Source organism: Apteryx rowi, unplaced genomic scaffold (assembly GCF_003343035.1).
Source record: "Apteryx rowi isolate R43461 unplaced genomic scaffold, aptRow1 scaffold_73, whole genome shotgun sequence".
NCBI classification, from domain to species: domain Eukaryota; kingdom Metazoa; phylum Chordata; class Aves; order Apterygiformes; family Apterygidae; genus Apteryx; species Apteryx rowi.
In genome coordinates, this window is record NW_020451016.1 from 547868 (window position 1) to 562067 (window position 14200).

Below are 14200 nucleotides of genomic sequence, written 5' to 3' on the forward strand. Positions count from 1 at the left end.
CTGCGGCGCAGCCTGCCTCTCCAGCCGAGGCAGGAACGGACCCGGACACGTCCTCCGCGCAACTAACTGTTTCTAAAAAAAAAAAAAAAGACCATCTGGTAATTGTCTTCCTTTAGATCTTCCCTTAATTATGCTTTTAATTAAAGATGGTTCAAGGCATTGGACCACATGAAGGGCAGTAATTACAAATTACATTACAAACCCAACAGATGTAGCTCTATCTGCTGGGAAAAAGGTATCGGAATAAAATTTGACTAAACTTTAGGATACATTAATCCGCTGCCTTGAGAACAGAAGCACATTTTTTATTATGCAGACTCTAGCCAGGATTTAAGTTCTCTGTCATGATTGTTTTCATATTTCTTTGACATCTATTGATTTGGAGGCAGCTGCAAGGCTTTGTCACAAGAGAGAAGAGCAGTCACAATATATTAGCTTGATGGCATAACTCGAATATGAGTAGGAAGGATAGAAACATGACAGGGAGCCACGTGACCGAGTGATGGGTCTCCAACAAAATAAAGAAATTAATTTTTAATAAAAAGCTTTAAAAATACCACAGCCAGTGCAACAGCAAGAGTGAAGGGCAGAACTTGTGACTTATCGAGCACCAGAGGCTCTGCAATGTACCCCGAAGATGAGCAGGGGCTCTGCTTCCAGTTTCCAGCTGGGACTTCTGCGTTCAGCCGGAGCCACAGGGAGCAGAGCCGGCGTGATGGCGTGATGGCGCGCTGGCGGCCGCGGCCCATGCTGTGCCAGCAGCCAGCCCAGCCTGCCGACGCCAAGGTGCTGCAGAAGAGCAGCTCGCTTTGCCCCTCGTCTGCTCAGAGGCAAAACTCTGCAGCCCCAGCAAGAGTCAGTGCAAACCCCCTTCGGTCCTTGGCTGCAAGGAAACGCAGACCCGATCGCCTCTGCAATGAGGGGTGGTGGCGCAGGCTCAGAGATTTCCGGGGGGGACATCACCCCACTGCTCTGTGGTCACCGGTGGCCCTGGAAAAGCCACTTGTGATGCTTATCGCAGGGCTGCACAAGCACAGGTGGACGGACTGATTTAAAGTGCCCTGGTTTGCAGCAGCTGCTGGCGCATCAGGAGGAGATCAAGAAATCACGGGCGAAGGGGTTTACGAAATCGAGTTCTGGTTCAGTGGCCAAACACATCACTGACAGTCCAGGGGCTGTTCTCCAGTCAACCTCCAGTTCAAAGTATGCGCCTCTCCCGCCTTTTGCCAAAATTCTCTGCTAAACGTGTAACTGGGAGCTCAAAGTATTTGAGCAGGTTTGGGCACGGTAACAGAATTTCCCTGTCTGGGGGAGGCCGTTTATTAAAAGCCGTCATTGAAGCCAAGCCGGAGAGCTGGGACAGCGAGGATTCACATGTCAGATGCTTCATCAGACCATTAAAAAGAAATTAAGTTGGGGCATTTTGTCTGCCCCTCTCCCAACTCCACCGCTGCGGGAAACGCGTAAAAAATCCAGGCAGCACCTCAAAGCAGGGGTAGAGACCGTCTCGCCTCCAAGCCACAACACCGTCATCAAGGCCCTCGGCATCTCGGAAAGGTGAAAGTGGGCTCGGGAAGCTTTGGGCGCAAGGCTGCCCAGGGGTCTGGCCGCAGAGCGGAAATCCCGCTCGCAGCTGGGCACCCCGAAGCCTTAATCCACAGCCGGGCACCCACCGCGCGGAGAGCAAATGCGCTGACACACAGCGTCGCCAGCACCTTGCAGCGCGCTCACACACACAAATGGCTAAGTTCCTTCAGTCCTCCCTCAGGCAAAATTTCTGGTGCGCCTTGGCTTTAGGTAAGGCACGGCAGGATTTGGCCCAGCTGCCTTCAGCCCCAAAGATGCCACGGCGCAGAACAAGGACAGAGGTGTTAGCGCATGCGCGCACACCTTGCACGCAGCCTCAGCTACGCGTTCACGCATTCACACACACTCTATTAGTAGCGTTACATTTTTTTTCATTCCGATGCGTGCTAACCGCTTTGACCGTCTAACCCATTTCCTTATCAATTTCTGGATTTCTGCTTGCTTGCGGTGGAGAAACAGGAAAAGTGCCTTGACTTCTCGGGGCCTTTGCGTCAGGAAGGGAGTTACTGCAACAGACCTCTTCGAATGCCTTTCCATCAGTTCCTAGTGCTGCTGCAGGCTGTGACTGCGAAGTGTCAGTGGGTGCTGTTGTATAGGTACATGCAACACATCACAGCTTCTGGACTCATTTTATTTAAGATGAGCAAACATAATGCTCCTCTACTTGTTCAAGTTTTAGGCCTGTGTTTTGCTCCCATTTCCTACTTCTTTAGAAAAAAGTGACCCAGGTGACAACAYTTTCTGTATTGCAAATGAAGAATAATTGCAGGTTTAAAGCGATGTTACTATGAAAATTACATATTCTATTCTGGTAATATGTGATATGTATATAATACAACTATGTACATATACAACTAGTCAATACAAACTTAGAGATGCTCTTGAAAACCTCATATTGCTTCTTTATAGAGACATTTTGTATGTTTTTGCATGTCGACAAGCACACACGTTTGCCCCAAATTGCAACAAGGCTTTTACAGTACAAAGTGCATGAAACGAGTAGATTTTTGTGATACTTCACTTCTTTGTAATTAAATAGCTCTGTCGATGGCCCCGTGTGTTGCTGTTCGGAAACGATGGCTTGTGCAACTGGGCAAATGCTTCCCTGTGAAATATGTGAAAGACTACAGATGTTTTCCTGCTCTGATGTGCAAATGTAAGACCTTTTTTGGCAGTGTGGTATGTGCTTGCTTAGAGCAGTCAGGAATGCTTTTCTTTGCGTTGCAAGACTCATCAGATCTAAAGTTAACGCCATACGCCCAGCTCTGCCCTTCAGCGGGCCTGACCCAAAGATCGCTGACGTGAAGGACAGATCGCCCAGGCCCAGGCGATGCGTCTGCTAGAGCGAAATCACAGCACGCGCAAGGCCTGGCGGTGTTTGTGTCGATAACAGAATAATGCAGTTCTGAGTTGCATTCTCCTTTCATGGGCTGATATTAAGCACATTTTTTTTTCTACTATAGTATAAAATTGAGCTTCTTATTAAAAACGACAGTCCTTATAGCTATTAAGTGTGGAGAACATATTACCTTAAATATGAATTACTCAGTTCTGGCAGTTCTGCCCCGTTTGGTGAGCAGGGATTGAAAGCAGGCAGTAAATGAAATAAGTGAAAGATTCTGCACCTTTTAGCAGCGTATGTCCCAGCCACAATCACTATTCGTGTGAATTGTATTTCATGCAGCAATAGTGTTGAACAAGCCAGCGGTTTCAGAAGCGCAGAACGGAGCCAATGGTGCCGGCTCTTTTGGGTGCAGAAGTGCAAATTCCTGGGAGTTTCTCTGCGAGGCAGCAGTGATGCCTGCACGGAGGCAGGAGCTGGGAGCCTCTGCAGGATGCACAGTGGCAAAACGCAGCGCTGTGGGTCAGCCTAAGTGACCAGAAAATCCTCCTGTCAGCTTGTCATGCACTACATGAAGCCATGTTTTTAAACATGTATAGAGACAGCATATTGCAGTTTTTGCCAGTTTTAAAGAAAGATTGCCTCAATAACACATTGGCATAGAAAACAGTGGGTGAGAAAATATTCCTCCAACCAGAACATAAGCAAATTTAACACTTTGAGAAAACACTGACAATTACTTTCCTGTGCATAGTGATGTCATATTTTTTAAGGTGCAATATTTTGGTGTTCAGTCCATGTTAGATGCTAATGTTAGACATGGCATTTGGGATATATCTTTCTCAGTGGCAGCAACTTCATCCTCATTGGGTCAGGTATTACAGGTTTTACACAGAGATTGGAAAATTGCCCCTCCTGCACCTCAGCCAGTATATTCTTTCCAATTAGGTTTGAGTTAAGAAAGAATATATATTGATATATTCTTTTTTTAGCGCAGGTTGATTTAGAGTAAGTTGGGAAGCTGCTTAGGTGAGAAATAGTCTCTGGGGAGGTGGATTAGTGAGAAAATACACACACAATCTCAGTGCCGGCTACATTTATTATATGGCTTTTCAGTTTAGCACCTGAACGGTGCATGTGTGCACGTATTAGATCTTAGAGATTAACTTAAAGCTGAACGTTTCTTTGTGCATTTTTACTCTTTCTGATTAGTATAAAATTGAAAAATTCAACATGTTGTTAGGAACTTTTTCCTGCTTTCTTTAGTAAATTATTCAACTGTCCTTAGCCAGCAACTTGTAACCCATTTCTGGTAAACGTTCGCCCTGCACTGAAGTGCAGTTACATACACCATTGCACAAGCATGTGAGTTTGGAGGACTTGTGTGTGTGTGTGTGTACGTGTGTGTGTGCACATGTGCGTGCGTGTGCATGTGCCTTCACACACACGTAGACCTGGCCCCTCTCTTCTCAGGGCATCTCAGAAGGAGAATTCCTCTTTCTGTTACAAGGACACATTTGCCTATAGAAGGTCTGATGCGGGACAAGACTTGCAAGTTTTATACATGCAAACACTCAATAAAGACAGGCCTGCGCAGCAGTTCTTCTGTGCAGCTCATGTCCATTCTTACAAACAGGATTTACCCATTTGCACTGCGAGCCAAATATTTTCTTCACAATACCACATTACCGAAAAAAAAAAAATCTGAAATAGTACATATTCTTGTATGTTATTACTGCATTCCCAAAGAAGGCTTGTTTGGGGCAAAGCAGGGACTTTTCCAAAAGTCGAAACAGTTTTGTTCTCTTGTCTCAGCCAACACAGTGACGTTGGTCGGCGCATTGCGTTTGGGGGCAGTGCCCGTGCGCGGCGGCTCGTTGGCGGGGCGCGCTACCCTTGGGCTTTGAGGGAGCCCGCGGGCTTCGGGCCTCCTCGGCGCGCGGCACCACGGCCCTCTCTGGGTACACTGACTTTCACACAGTTTCCCCAGTGAAACCAGAGATCCAAAAGCAAAACCCATCTCTCGGGGACGACGTGTAGCTCGGTGACAGTCCTTGGAGGACGGAGAGTCCTAAAATCAGTGACTGGACCACGCTGACCCGCACCTGCGGCCGTCGTGTCTGCGATGGATGCGGTCTCGGCAGGTTTCTCCCTGCCTCCCCGGCGCCCCGGCCTGCCGCACGCGACGGCGCAGGGCACGGCAGCCACGCTTCGTGGTGGCAGCAGGCCTGTCGCTGACGTGGCTGCAGATTGCTGCTGCCTCCTGCAACACGTCCGAGCGGGTATTTGAGGACGGTGCTGCAGTGCTACATATATTTCTGCAATAACAACCATACACTTCTGATTCAAGCACCAGCATGGGAAGGACATATATATGTACACACACACACACACACACACACACACACACATATATATATATACACGCGTGTGTGTGTGTGTGTGTGTGTGTGTGTGTGTATACGCGCGCACACAGAGAGAGAGAGTGACGGCATCTCCTGCAGATGAACATTTCAAATTCTTGATGCCGCCATTTCACGTGCTGTTGGCTTCTTCCTTGGAAGCCCCAGTTTATCCAGGTACAAGTACCCAATTAATACTAAACAGCATGACATGAAAGATCCCATGAACAGAGAAATCAGTGGGACTATTAAGATATTCAAAAGGAATCAGGGCTTTTTGGGGTGAAGGGGGTTGCTGCCTAACTTGGTATAAATTGCTTTTTTATAACTGACATTGTTAAATGCATAGAAATAGAAAATATGGAGTAGCCAGCGATTGCTACCTGTATCAAGCAGCAATCCGTATTGATCTAAATAACATGTGATTAACACCAACCACATCTGGCAGAAGTGCGCATCAGCCCAAAGCCGGATTCACACTCAGACGTGAAAAGCAACGACTGAAGTCGCGTGGATGCAATTGCCGTGTCTCTGAAGGCGAGCAAAGTTGAGCCACTGGCCTCCCCTTTGCCTGCTCGCCGCTGCGTCTCTGAGCGCAGCGATCACCTGCTCACGCCTCAGCTGCAGGCAGAGGGAAAGAGAGACGACTCAGATTTTGTAGATTTTGCAGATTTTGCACTTGGATGTCCGGTTTTCCCAAACGACAATGTGTTTTCCTAACGGTTTTTCATGAGGTTCCAGTATCCTGTGTGATTTGTCTCTGAGTCGTGTTCTGAATTCCCCAGTTTAAACAAAAATCTCCCCTTTGCTGCCAGATTGTGAATAAGTGCTTCGATGTGCTAAGACGGTTGTTTTGAAATCCGCCATGCCGTTTCTGCACAAATATGCAGGCCGCATTAGTGAAACGTGGGCACGGCCCCAGGCCTGCCAATCCCGGGGCTGGAGAGGGGGTTCACGCACAACAGGGAATGTAGAAACTCTCAGATAATAAGGAATTTACAGCAGCCTCATCACTGATTTTTTTTTCTTGTCTTCAGCCAAGCCCTTCACTCTGTTTATTCCACATATTTGCATATTTGGAAGAGGGCATCAGCCTCTGTGTTACCCGCAAGTTGCTTGGAGCATATACCTGAAGCCACATAAAGAAAGGAGCTAGATTCAAGGGAGGGAGTGATACATTTTGCCTAAAAATATTATCCAGACAATCTGGCTAATATAAATAGCTGGCTTTATGGTAATAGATATGGTCAAACTCATCACTTCTTGATACCGCTCTAACATGCTGGACACAAGGTGCTGCCTGTGCAGCTAAGACTGAGAGCCTGGGACGGACTCTGTCATGCCGTCGGCCTGAGCAAGGGAAACGCAGCCAGGGTTTGAGACAATTTCTCTGCAGTTTGTCCCTGAGATGGACGATGTTTGCTGGAGTGTGGTGATTGCCCCTGAGGGGTACGTCTACACACCCCAGTTCCAAAAATATTTTGCATGTGCTTTTGCAAGTGATTTCACTGGGGCTATGAGATTACTCACTGTCCGCAGAGCGAAGGCTCTGCCTGAGTCTTTGCAGGCTCAGGGATTTGTATCTTAATCATAAAGCGGTATCCATGGGTGTAATTGATTTTTGGTTAAGAAAAGTCTTCATATATCACATCTAATGAACGCATTATTACAGTGACAACAGAGTAAAAGCAGCCCTTGCACTCCAGAGGTTAGAAATGAAATGGCTTCAGTTAATTTTTTATGCTGTTTTGCAAATGACTTTTGTTTTACGTTACACAAAATGATTTTATTTTATTGATATGAGATCCTCCAAAGGAATAAAGGCTCTCTTCCAGTATCTGGAGCTAGCTTAATACTAGTAATTTATGTTGATAGTGTGCATTCTTGTTGCACCCATTAATTGAGCCATCTACAGATCAATCACCTGAGAAAAGTCACTGAGAAAACTGCAGAAATGCTTTTTTTTTTTTTAGCCCAAAACTCTCATTCAGTAGTAGAATGCCTAAGTTTTACTAAATGGATTTTACCTCCAAGAATAAAACATTACATGCATTAATTTTGCACATTTTTWATTATATTTCATTGCCCAGCAAAGCATATTAACAAATATCCCCACACACATAGGGAGCCGGTATGGCAGCAGAGCAGGATCGTGGCTGTGTCTGACTGGGTCACTGCAAACGAGACATGAAAGGTCCCCGCACCGCAGCACCAGCATTGCAAATATTAACCTCCCTTTTTAGGCTGCTTCAGTGCAGATCTGATGTAGCAAAAAGATTTTCCAGCTTGCACATAAGCAGTAAAAATACACCAAAAGTATTACACAGACAGCAGCTCCTTTTCCAACATTAATGTCATGGTCACAGTCACGGGTTCATTTTGGAAAGCTGTTGGAGATTGGTCCGTAATATGGATTACAAGCTTGCAAAACAGTTTGTTAAACAGTGCAGCTGAACTCTCAAAGGCACAAAGCAAGGCTGCAAATCCCAGGAAAATTCACTGTTGCGCTCCAAGCATTATTTACCAATGGAAAACTGTTCATTAATGTTCTGGGGCTGAGCTCGGGGCCCCCCGTTTGAAAACCTCGTGTCTGGTTTTCAGGAGCTTTGTGTCCCTCCCCCGTGGGACGGGGAAACTCTGGATCAAGCCCTGCACCACGGCAATTTTCGTTTGCTGCAGAAGCTTGATGTATGTATAAAAGGCAATGGAAGAAAGGGAATAGCCCTGATTCTCTCTCAAAAATTGCAAGGTGATTTCCTAAGTTATTTTATTAGTATCTGCAAAATAATGCATAATACACTAGGAAATGGCAACTGAAAAGATAACATGAGTTATCTTGCAAGGTCTTAGAGCCAGTAGTGACTTCCTCTGGTACCAAGAAAATCTACCTACACTTCCAACTTTAGGAAGAGCAAATAAACCCAGGGAAACCTCCAGCAGCCTCTGCCCCGAAGCCAGCTCCTTAACTTCATGATCACTTTTGTCCGAGTTTCTCACACTTCAGCAAAATTCAGCAGAGCTTGACAAATTCATTTTGCAAGAGAAAGTCTGCTATGCCTTGTTTTCTTTTCGTTTTTAAATTGTGGGCACACTGGAAAGCATTCCTGAAAAAAAAGATGTTTTCGCCACCGTTAAGCTATATTTCACGGAGTGGCCAACGTTGGCTGCTGTTACAGCTGCCTTGTAATTTGCATCAAAGCAATTTGCGACTCTGAGGCTGTTTTCCTATCCCGGGTTTGCTGTCAGCATGTTTCGTAGCATTACTGCACACGACCATAGGCGCACACACGCGTGGGCTGCACACCCTGGGGTACCAGCACTGGTTAATAGCCAGGGTGCTGATAATCCTTGGTTACACTTCAGGGGCAGTTCAGTTATTTGGGATTACAGATTATACCTTCTCAGACAAGTAAAAAAATTTTTTTTTATAAATAAGAATTTTTTATAATTAGTTTATGCATGGCAAGAAGCAAATGAATACTGTCAGGACCTTGAAATTATACCTATGCACTGGAGTGGCTTGCTCAGTTTAATCTCCAGTGCCTCTGAATTCACTAAGTAGGTCGGATCAGCAATGAACACAGACATCATAAGATAAGGTCAAAAATCCAGGCAAAAACTGCAAAAAAAAAAGCGATCCCCAAACTCTATAACTCAATGAATGCTCGAACCCCCTGCAGCAGGCTCTTTGCTAGGGAGTAACACCCGCAAAAGAGCCAAGGGCAATTTTAATGTAAAAAAACAACCCAGAGACAGTGGAAGGTGGCAGAGAGGTGGCATCTACAGGGAAATAAGATCGTATAGGGGTTCATTTGGAGTCTGTCCCTATTTAGCACCAGGACGAGCCCGGCCCTGCGGGCAGGCAAGCAGGGACCAGGGCGATGCCGCGTCCCCAGGCGCTGCCGGGCTCATCCTGACCCGACCCAACCCGTCCCCTGGGGGCTCCCGAGGCTGCGGCCACCCGCAAAGCCTGCGCGGCCCCCGCTGCTGCGGGCACGTGCTTGCGGGGCACGATGGCCTTTCTGCGTGAGTAGGGCTATTTAAAACCCTAAAAATACATTTACTTTAGAATCCGGGTCTCTGGAGACTTATTAATATGAAATATGTGACCCACAGAGCAGATAACACTCTGCGAAAGAGGAAAGGACACCAGCACCTAAACTCAGACTGTGGCATTTAGACATATATCAAACTGAGATAGGCTTAATATGCACTGCTCCATAAGTCAATAGCACTTACTGCATGTTCAGAAATGATCAGGCAGTGTCCTCTCTTAAAATCATGACTAGTTTAACTTGAAAAGACTGTAAAAAATAGCACATTTAGGGGTTCCTTCTGCCTCATGCTTTTTGAGGTTTTCTGCTTAGTCAGAAGGACAAGAAATGTTATTTCTGAATGAAACTCTCCCTGAAGAGCACGACACTGGGCGCCAGAGCTGCCGCAGCAGCAAACATCACAGGATTCCCGGAAAGCAACAGGGTCGGCACCGCTGGGAATTTGGGAACAGGCTGATTTACCTTACACCAGCAACGTCCCCGCACCTCAGGGGGGTTTTCCTTACATTTCCCTTTTCCCCACACAAAAGGCAGCGAGAGCAGGAGGTGTAGATACTGTTTGCTGGCCAGTGTCCGCAGAAAATTGCAGCTCTCATCGGGACAGCCCAGCCGGAGACACGGGAGCAGCAAGCAGCATAAAAGGGAGAGAAATCCGTCAAAACACAAATAAAGCACATGAAGGCTTTCCAAGAATGGCTATCCTGCAGCAAGCAAGGCTTTGCAAAGGCAGAAAAGTTTGTGTTAAATGTGGATTTACTGGCACTGCTAATAATGAGTGCAACCAAAAGGGCCCTCGCCGCCGTGTGGCAGCGGTACCTGTTGCGGGAGCTTTGACTGCAAATTCCTCTCCGTTTTTGCAGCTCTGCGACGGCTGGGTGCGTAAGTTAGCAGAGGCCACTTGTGTGCAGAGAACAGCCATAAATGGACTGGAAAAGCATATGCTTTATTCATAAAAGTGAGTGGCACATTTCTGCTCACAATATAAACAGTGAATGTTTTTTCTAATGAAATGCTCTCTAATGGCAGTTGGGAGACTTCCCTTTTCCCCAGGTATAAACACTGGGAACTCAAATAACCAGTAATACTTCTGAAAATTACAAGCATGTTTATGAGCTATAAACTGTGTGAAATGTACTGGCCTTTGGAGAATATTAAAATTTAGTTTCAGCTCATGCACAAGTCCATTTTTCAGCAAAAAGCAAATAAGAAAACCTCCTAGTGGAAGATGGGGCAAGGGAAGGGCTACTTATGTGATTAGCCCATTTGCAGGGGTCGTACAGTGAGGGACTTTTTAGAAATAAATCCATTAGGTTGGGCCACGTTCTGAGGTCAGACCCAAAGTCCCTGATATCAGGGACCAAAAACTGTCGTTGACTCCAATGGGGTCTCAGACTCACAGATAAGCATTTATTACTTAGGATTTTTTTCCTTTAAGCCTGAAGATTTTTTCATTAGGACAAACCAATATCTTTCAGTTTTCCATTCTAACAATTGCTACAGTAAAAGAAAGAACAACCAAGTGGGAATGGCAACCAGGTTAGAAATGTTGCAACCCTTAGCAAGGGGGGTGAAAGAAACTTGCAGTCTCAGAGACAATAAAGGTTTTTTTCAAATATCTGCGGAGAAATACATTGTTTATGGATTTGGACAGCTAGATCAGGAAAAAATTAAAATATCTCCTAATACCAGTCCTGCGATCACTGAGCATGCCAAATTCCTGTTGAGATGACGCTCGTTTTGTGCCAGAGAGACAGCATATGGCATAAAGCAATTTTCATTCTCAGTTCTGGGTAAAAAGTTTGTTACTGTGGGTTTATGCAGGGATTGATTTATCCACCACAAAAGTGAAACCTTAAGAGCGATGGGCCGTAGCGTCTATGTTGTGGTGGGAGTGAAGGCCGCTCTCGCTGTTGAACCCGCAAAAGGAAAGGTTTTGCAGGCAGAGCCAGTGCATTTTTTTGTATTATACAGCACCCCTGCTACTAGTAACCCAAAATCTGAAGGCAGTAGATACAAAAATAAAAAATCAGAAAGGAGGAAAAAGCCTCTTAAAGCGCTGGTAATGCACCAGCACAAAAATCAAACCCAGCTATACCCTCAGCACTTGTTTATTTTTAAAAGTGACCAAAGCAAGACTCTAAGTGCCAAAGCAATGCATAGGTGAGAGTATTACATGGTGCGATCCAGACAAAGAGGAGATTTTTTTGTAAGTCCATATAAAGCAGAACACAAACATAATCTGCAGCTACAGAAAACCTGCAGGTCACTACAATAACCCCAACAATGGGTAAACAGTTAACACAAATTTTAAATCGATGCACTGTCACCTTAATAGCCAGTGAAGTCAGCTAAGATGGGAGTAATATGATGAGACAGTTTAATTCTTGTTATGACATTAGCTGCAGACTCGTAGAGCAGCTGAAATCGCGGGAGCGAGAAGAGTTTCCCATTACCGCAGAGCTGCCCGGCACGGCTCGGGGTTAGACCAAAGCACCAGCCAGGGCTCCTGGTCCTGACAGGCAGTGAAAGCCGCAGAAGCTTCTGAAATCCGAGGAAGAGCTTTTCCCTTATCTCACGTTGCTCATATGCTTTTAAGAAGGTTTATTTCAGATAAGAAAATGCCATTTTAAAGTGTCTAGCAGTGAAACCCGTTCTGAATCTGTGTGTGATATATTACTGTATATCATAAATATATATATCCAGGAGGTGAACTGAATCAATCTGAAGCAATCCTGTTTTCCCAGCATTAAGCTTCAAAAAATTAAAAGTCATCCAGGCTTGAACCTCAGATCGACAGGTAATAAGCCATGACAGCACTTCAGTAGGATCCGCAGGAATAGGCAAGTAGAGCTGTGTGTCATCCATATAAATATGATAATCAGTCCCAAATCTCTGAATAATACCGCCAAGTGTGAGCATGTCAATATTAAAGGCAAGCGGGCTGTGAAGAGCCGCCTGGGGGACTGCCGTGCGCACCCACGCGGTATCAGACAGGTAGCCCTCGGCTGCCGAGGCAGTCTGGGCACTTTGGGAGGAGAAGTTTTAAGCCATTTAAACCAAAATGCAGATCCGTGAGTTGGAAAGGGGCTATAAGTGACACATGGGCGAGAATGCTCTCCTGCTGCATAACAGGGGAATATGCTCACTGCAGGGTGGGGGGGGTGGGGGCGTCATGCTTTGGGATCGTTTTGCCCCACCTTTATTTCATAGCTTGTTTTCTACTTCTTTTCTGCAAACCTTGCAATCGCAGCTGGTTAATGGCAGTCCTCTGCGGCCCCTCTGTGCGGAGACTTATCATGCCAAACTCCTCACACTCGTCAAGTTTTCTACCAACACCCTGGGGGCATTTGCAATCACGGCAAGTAACTCTGAGATTTGAAATAGGGACTATTTAATTAAAAGGTCGCCTGTGTTGTGTTGCTTATGCGTTATTGCTCTGCCTTTTTTAACAGCACATTTAGAAAAATGGCTCACAATTTCCTTTCAGATCACACAGACAGAAATCATCTTTCCCCTGTGCAATGCTTCTGGGTTTCCGCAGTATTATTTCCCATAGCTGTGAATGTAGGTTCTGGCAAGGGAAAAAGTACTCTGGTACGAAGGCAACTGGGCAAAGCCCCACCCTGAGCTGGCTAAGGCCTTTACTGAAAAATAAGTTGTAATTCTCTAAAATACCTTTTTCTTRTAAAAGCCCAATGAGTCTTCCCTATGCACTGCTTATCCCCCTGCGGTCCCTGGTGCGGCCCGGACTGCAGGAAACGGCCAGACCACTGCTCACCACGTTGCTGGGGTGTTTTCTGTGAGCAAGGAGGTGAAAAGGGGATTTCACAGCACCAGAAAAGACAAAACTCCACTCAAAACCCCACGACTCCTAGCAGAGCAAACCTGCCTGAAGCCAGGCCTCGTTTCTGTTTTGTAGCAGACTTTATCTGGCAAATGATTTTTAAAGAGGTTGGCCCAAAAAGTCGCYGTGTCACGCAGTACCTTGTTCTGCATGACAAGGTAAGATAATTTCTCGTTAAAAGGGTTGGCTTTCAACCTCCTCCCCTCCCCAATGGATAAAAAAATAAATATGCTTGAATATGTCCAGAATGTGCTTTTGCACGTAGCTGCGAGCGCCCTGCGGGCTGGGGGCAGCTGGGGCGTCCAAGAGGCACCCAGCCCCTTTGCGATGCCCCGTGTTTGGCAAAAAGCTTCTCACCTGCCAGGGTCTGGGGTTGGTGCAGCCCCTGGGTGCACGGTCTGATTGATCCCCACCGTGCAGCCTGCAAAATTACCCCATCATGAGGTCACCGCTGCCCATTCCTCTCCCAGACTTTCACCTCCAGCGTTTTTTATTTTGTGGTTCTAAATCCCTTTAGTGAAAAGAGTTTTTCATGCCTTTATATGGAATTGCAAACCTGTATTAAGCCTTAAAAGATGCTTTTATCAAAGAATCTAGACAGCTGCCAGCTTCCCTAAATCCCAAACTATCATTACACACTTACTCTTAGACAGGGGATTTTTCTGGATCTTCCCTCCTGACCCAATGATAAAGCCAAGTTGGTTTGAGATTGAAGATTCATTTATCTCTCCTTGGCAATTATCTCTATTACTGCCCACAATCCTTCTCAATCTTTTTAAACAACATCCTGCTATTAAAGCCACTTGGCAAGCATTTAAAGCCCTGGATAAGTTAACCATGCACAAAATATCCCACTTGGGGAAGGATCCAGCTATAAAAATAAATGGTTTATGTTCCGAAGGCCATGGTTCAGGATGGGTATTCTTCATTTGTGAAGAGAGGTCATCATTGCTGACAATAAAATTATGTA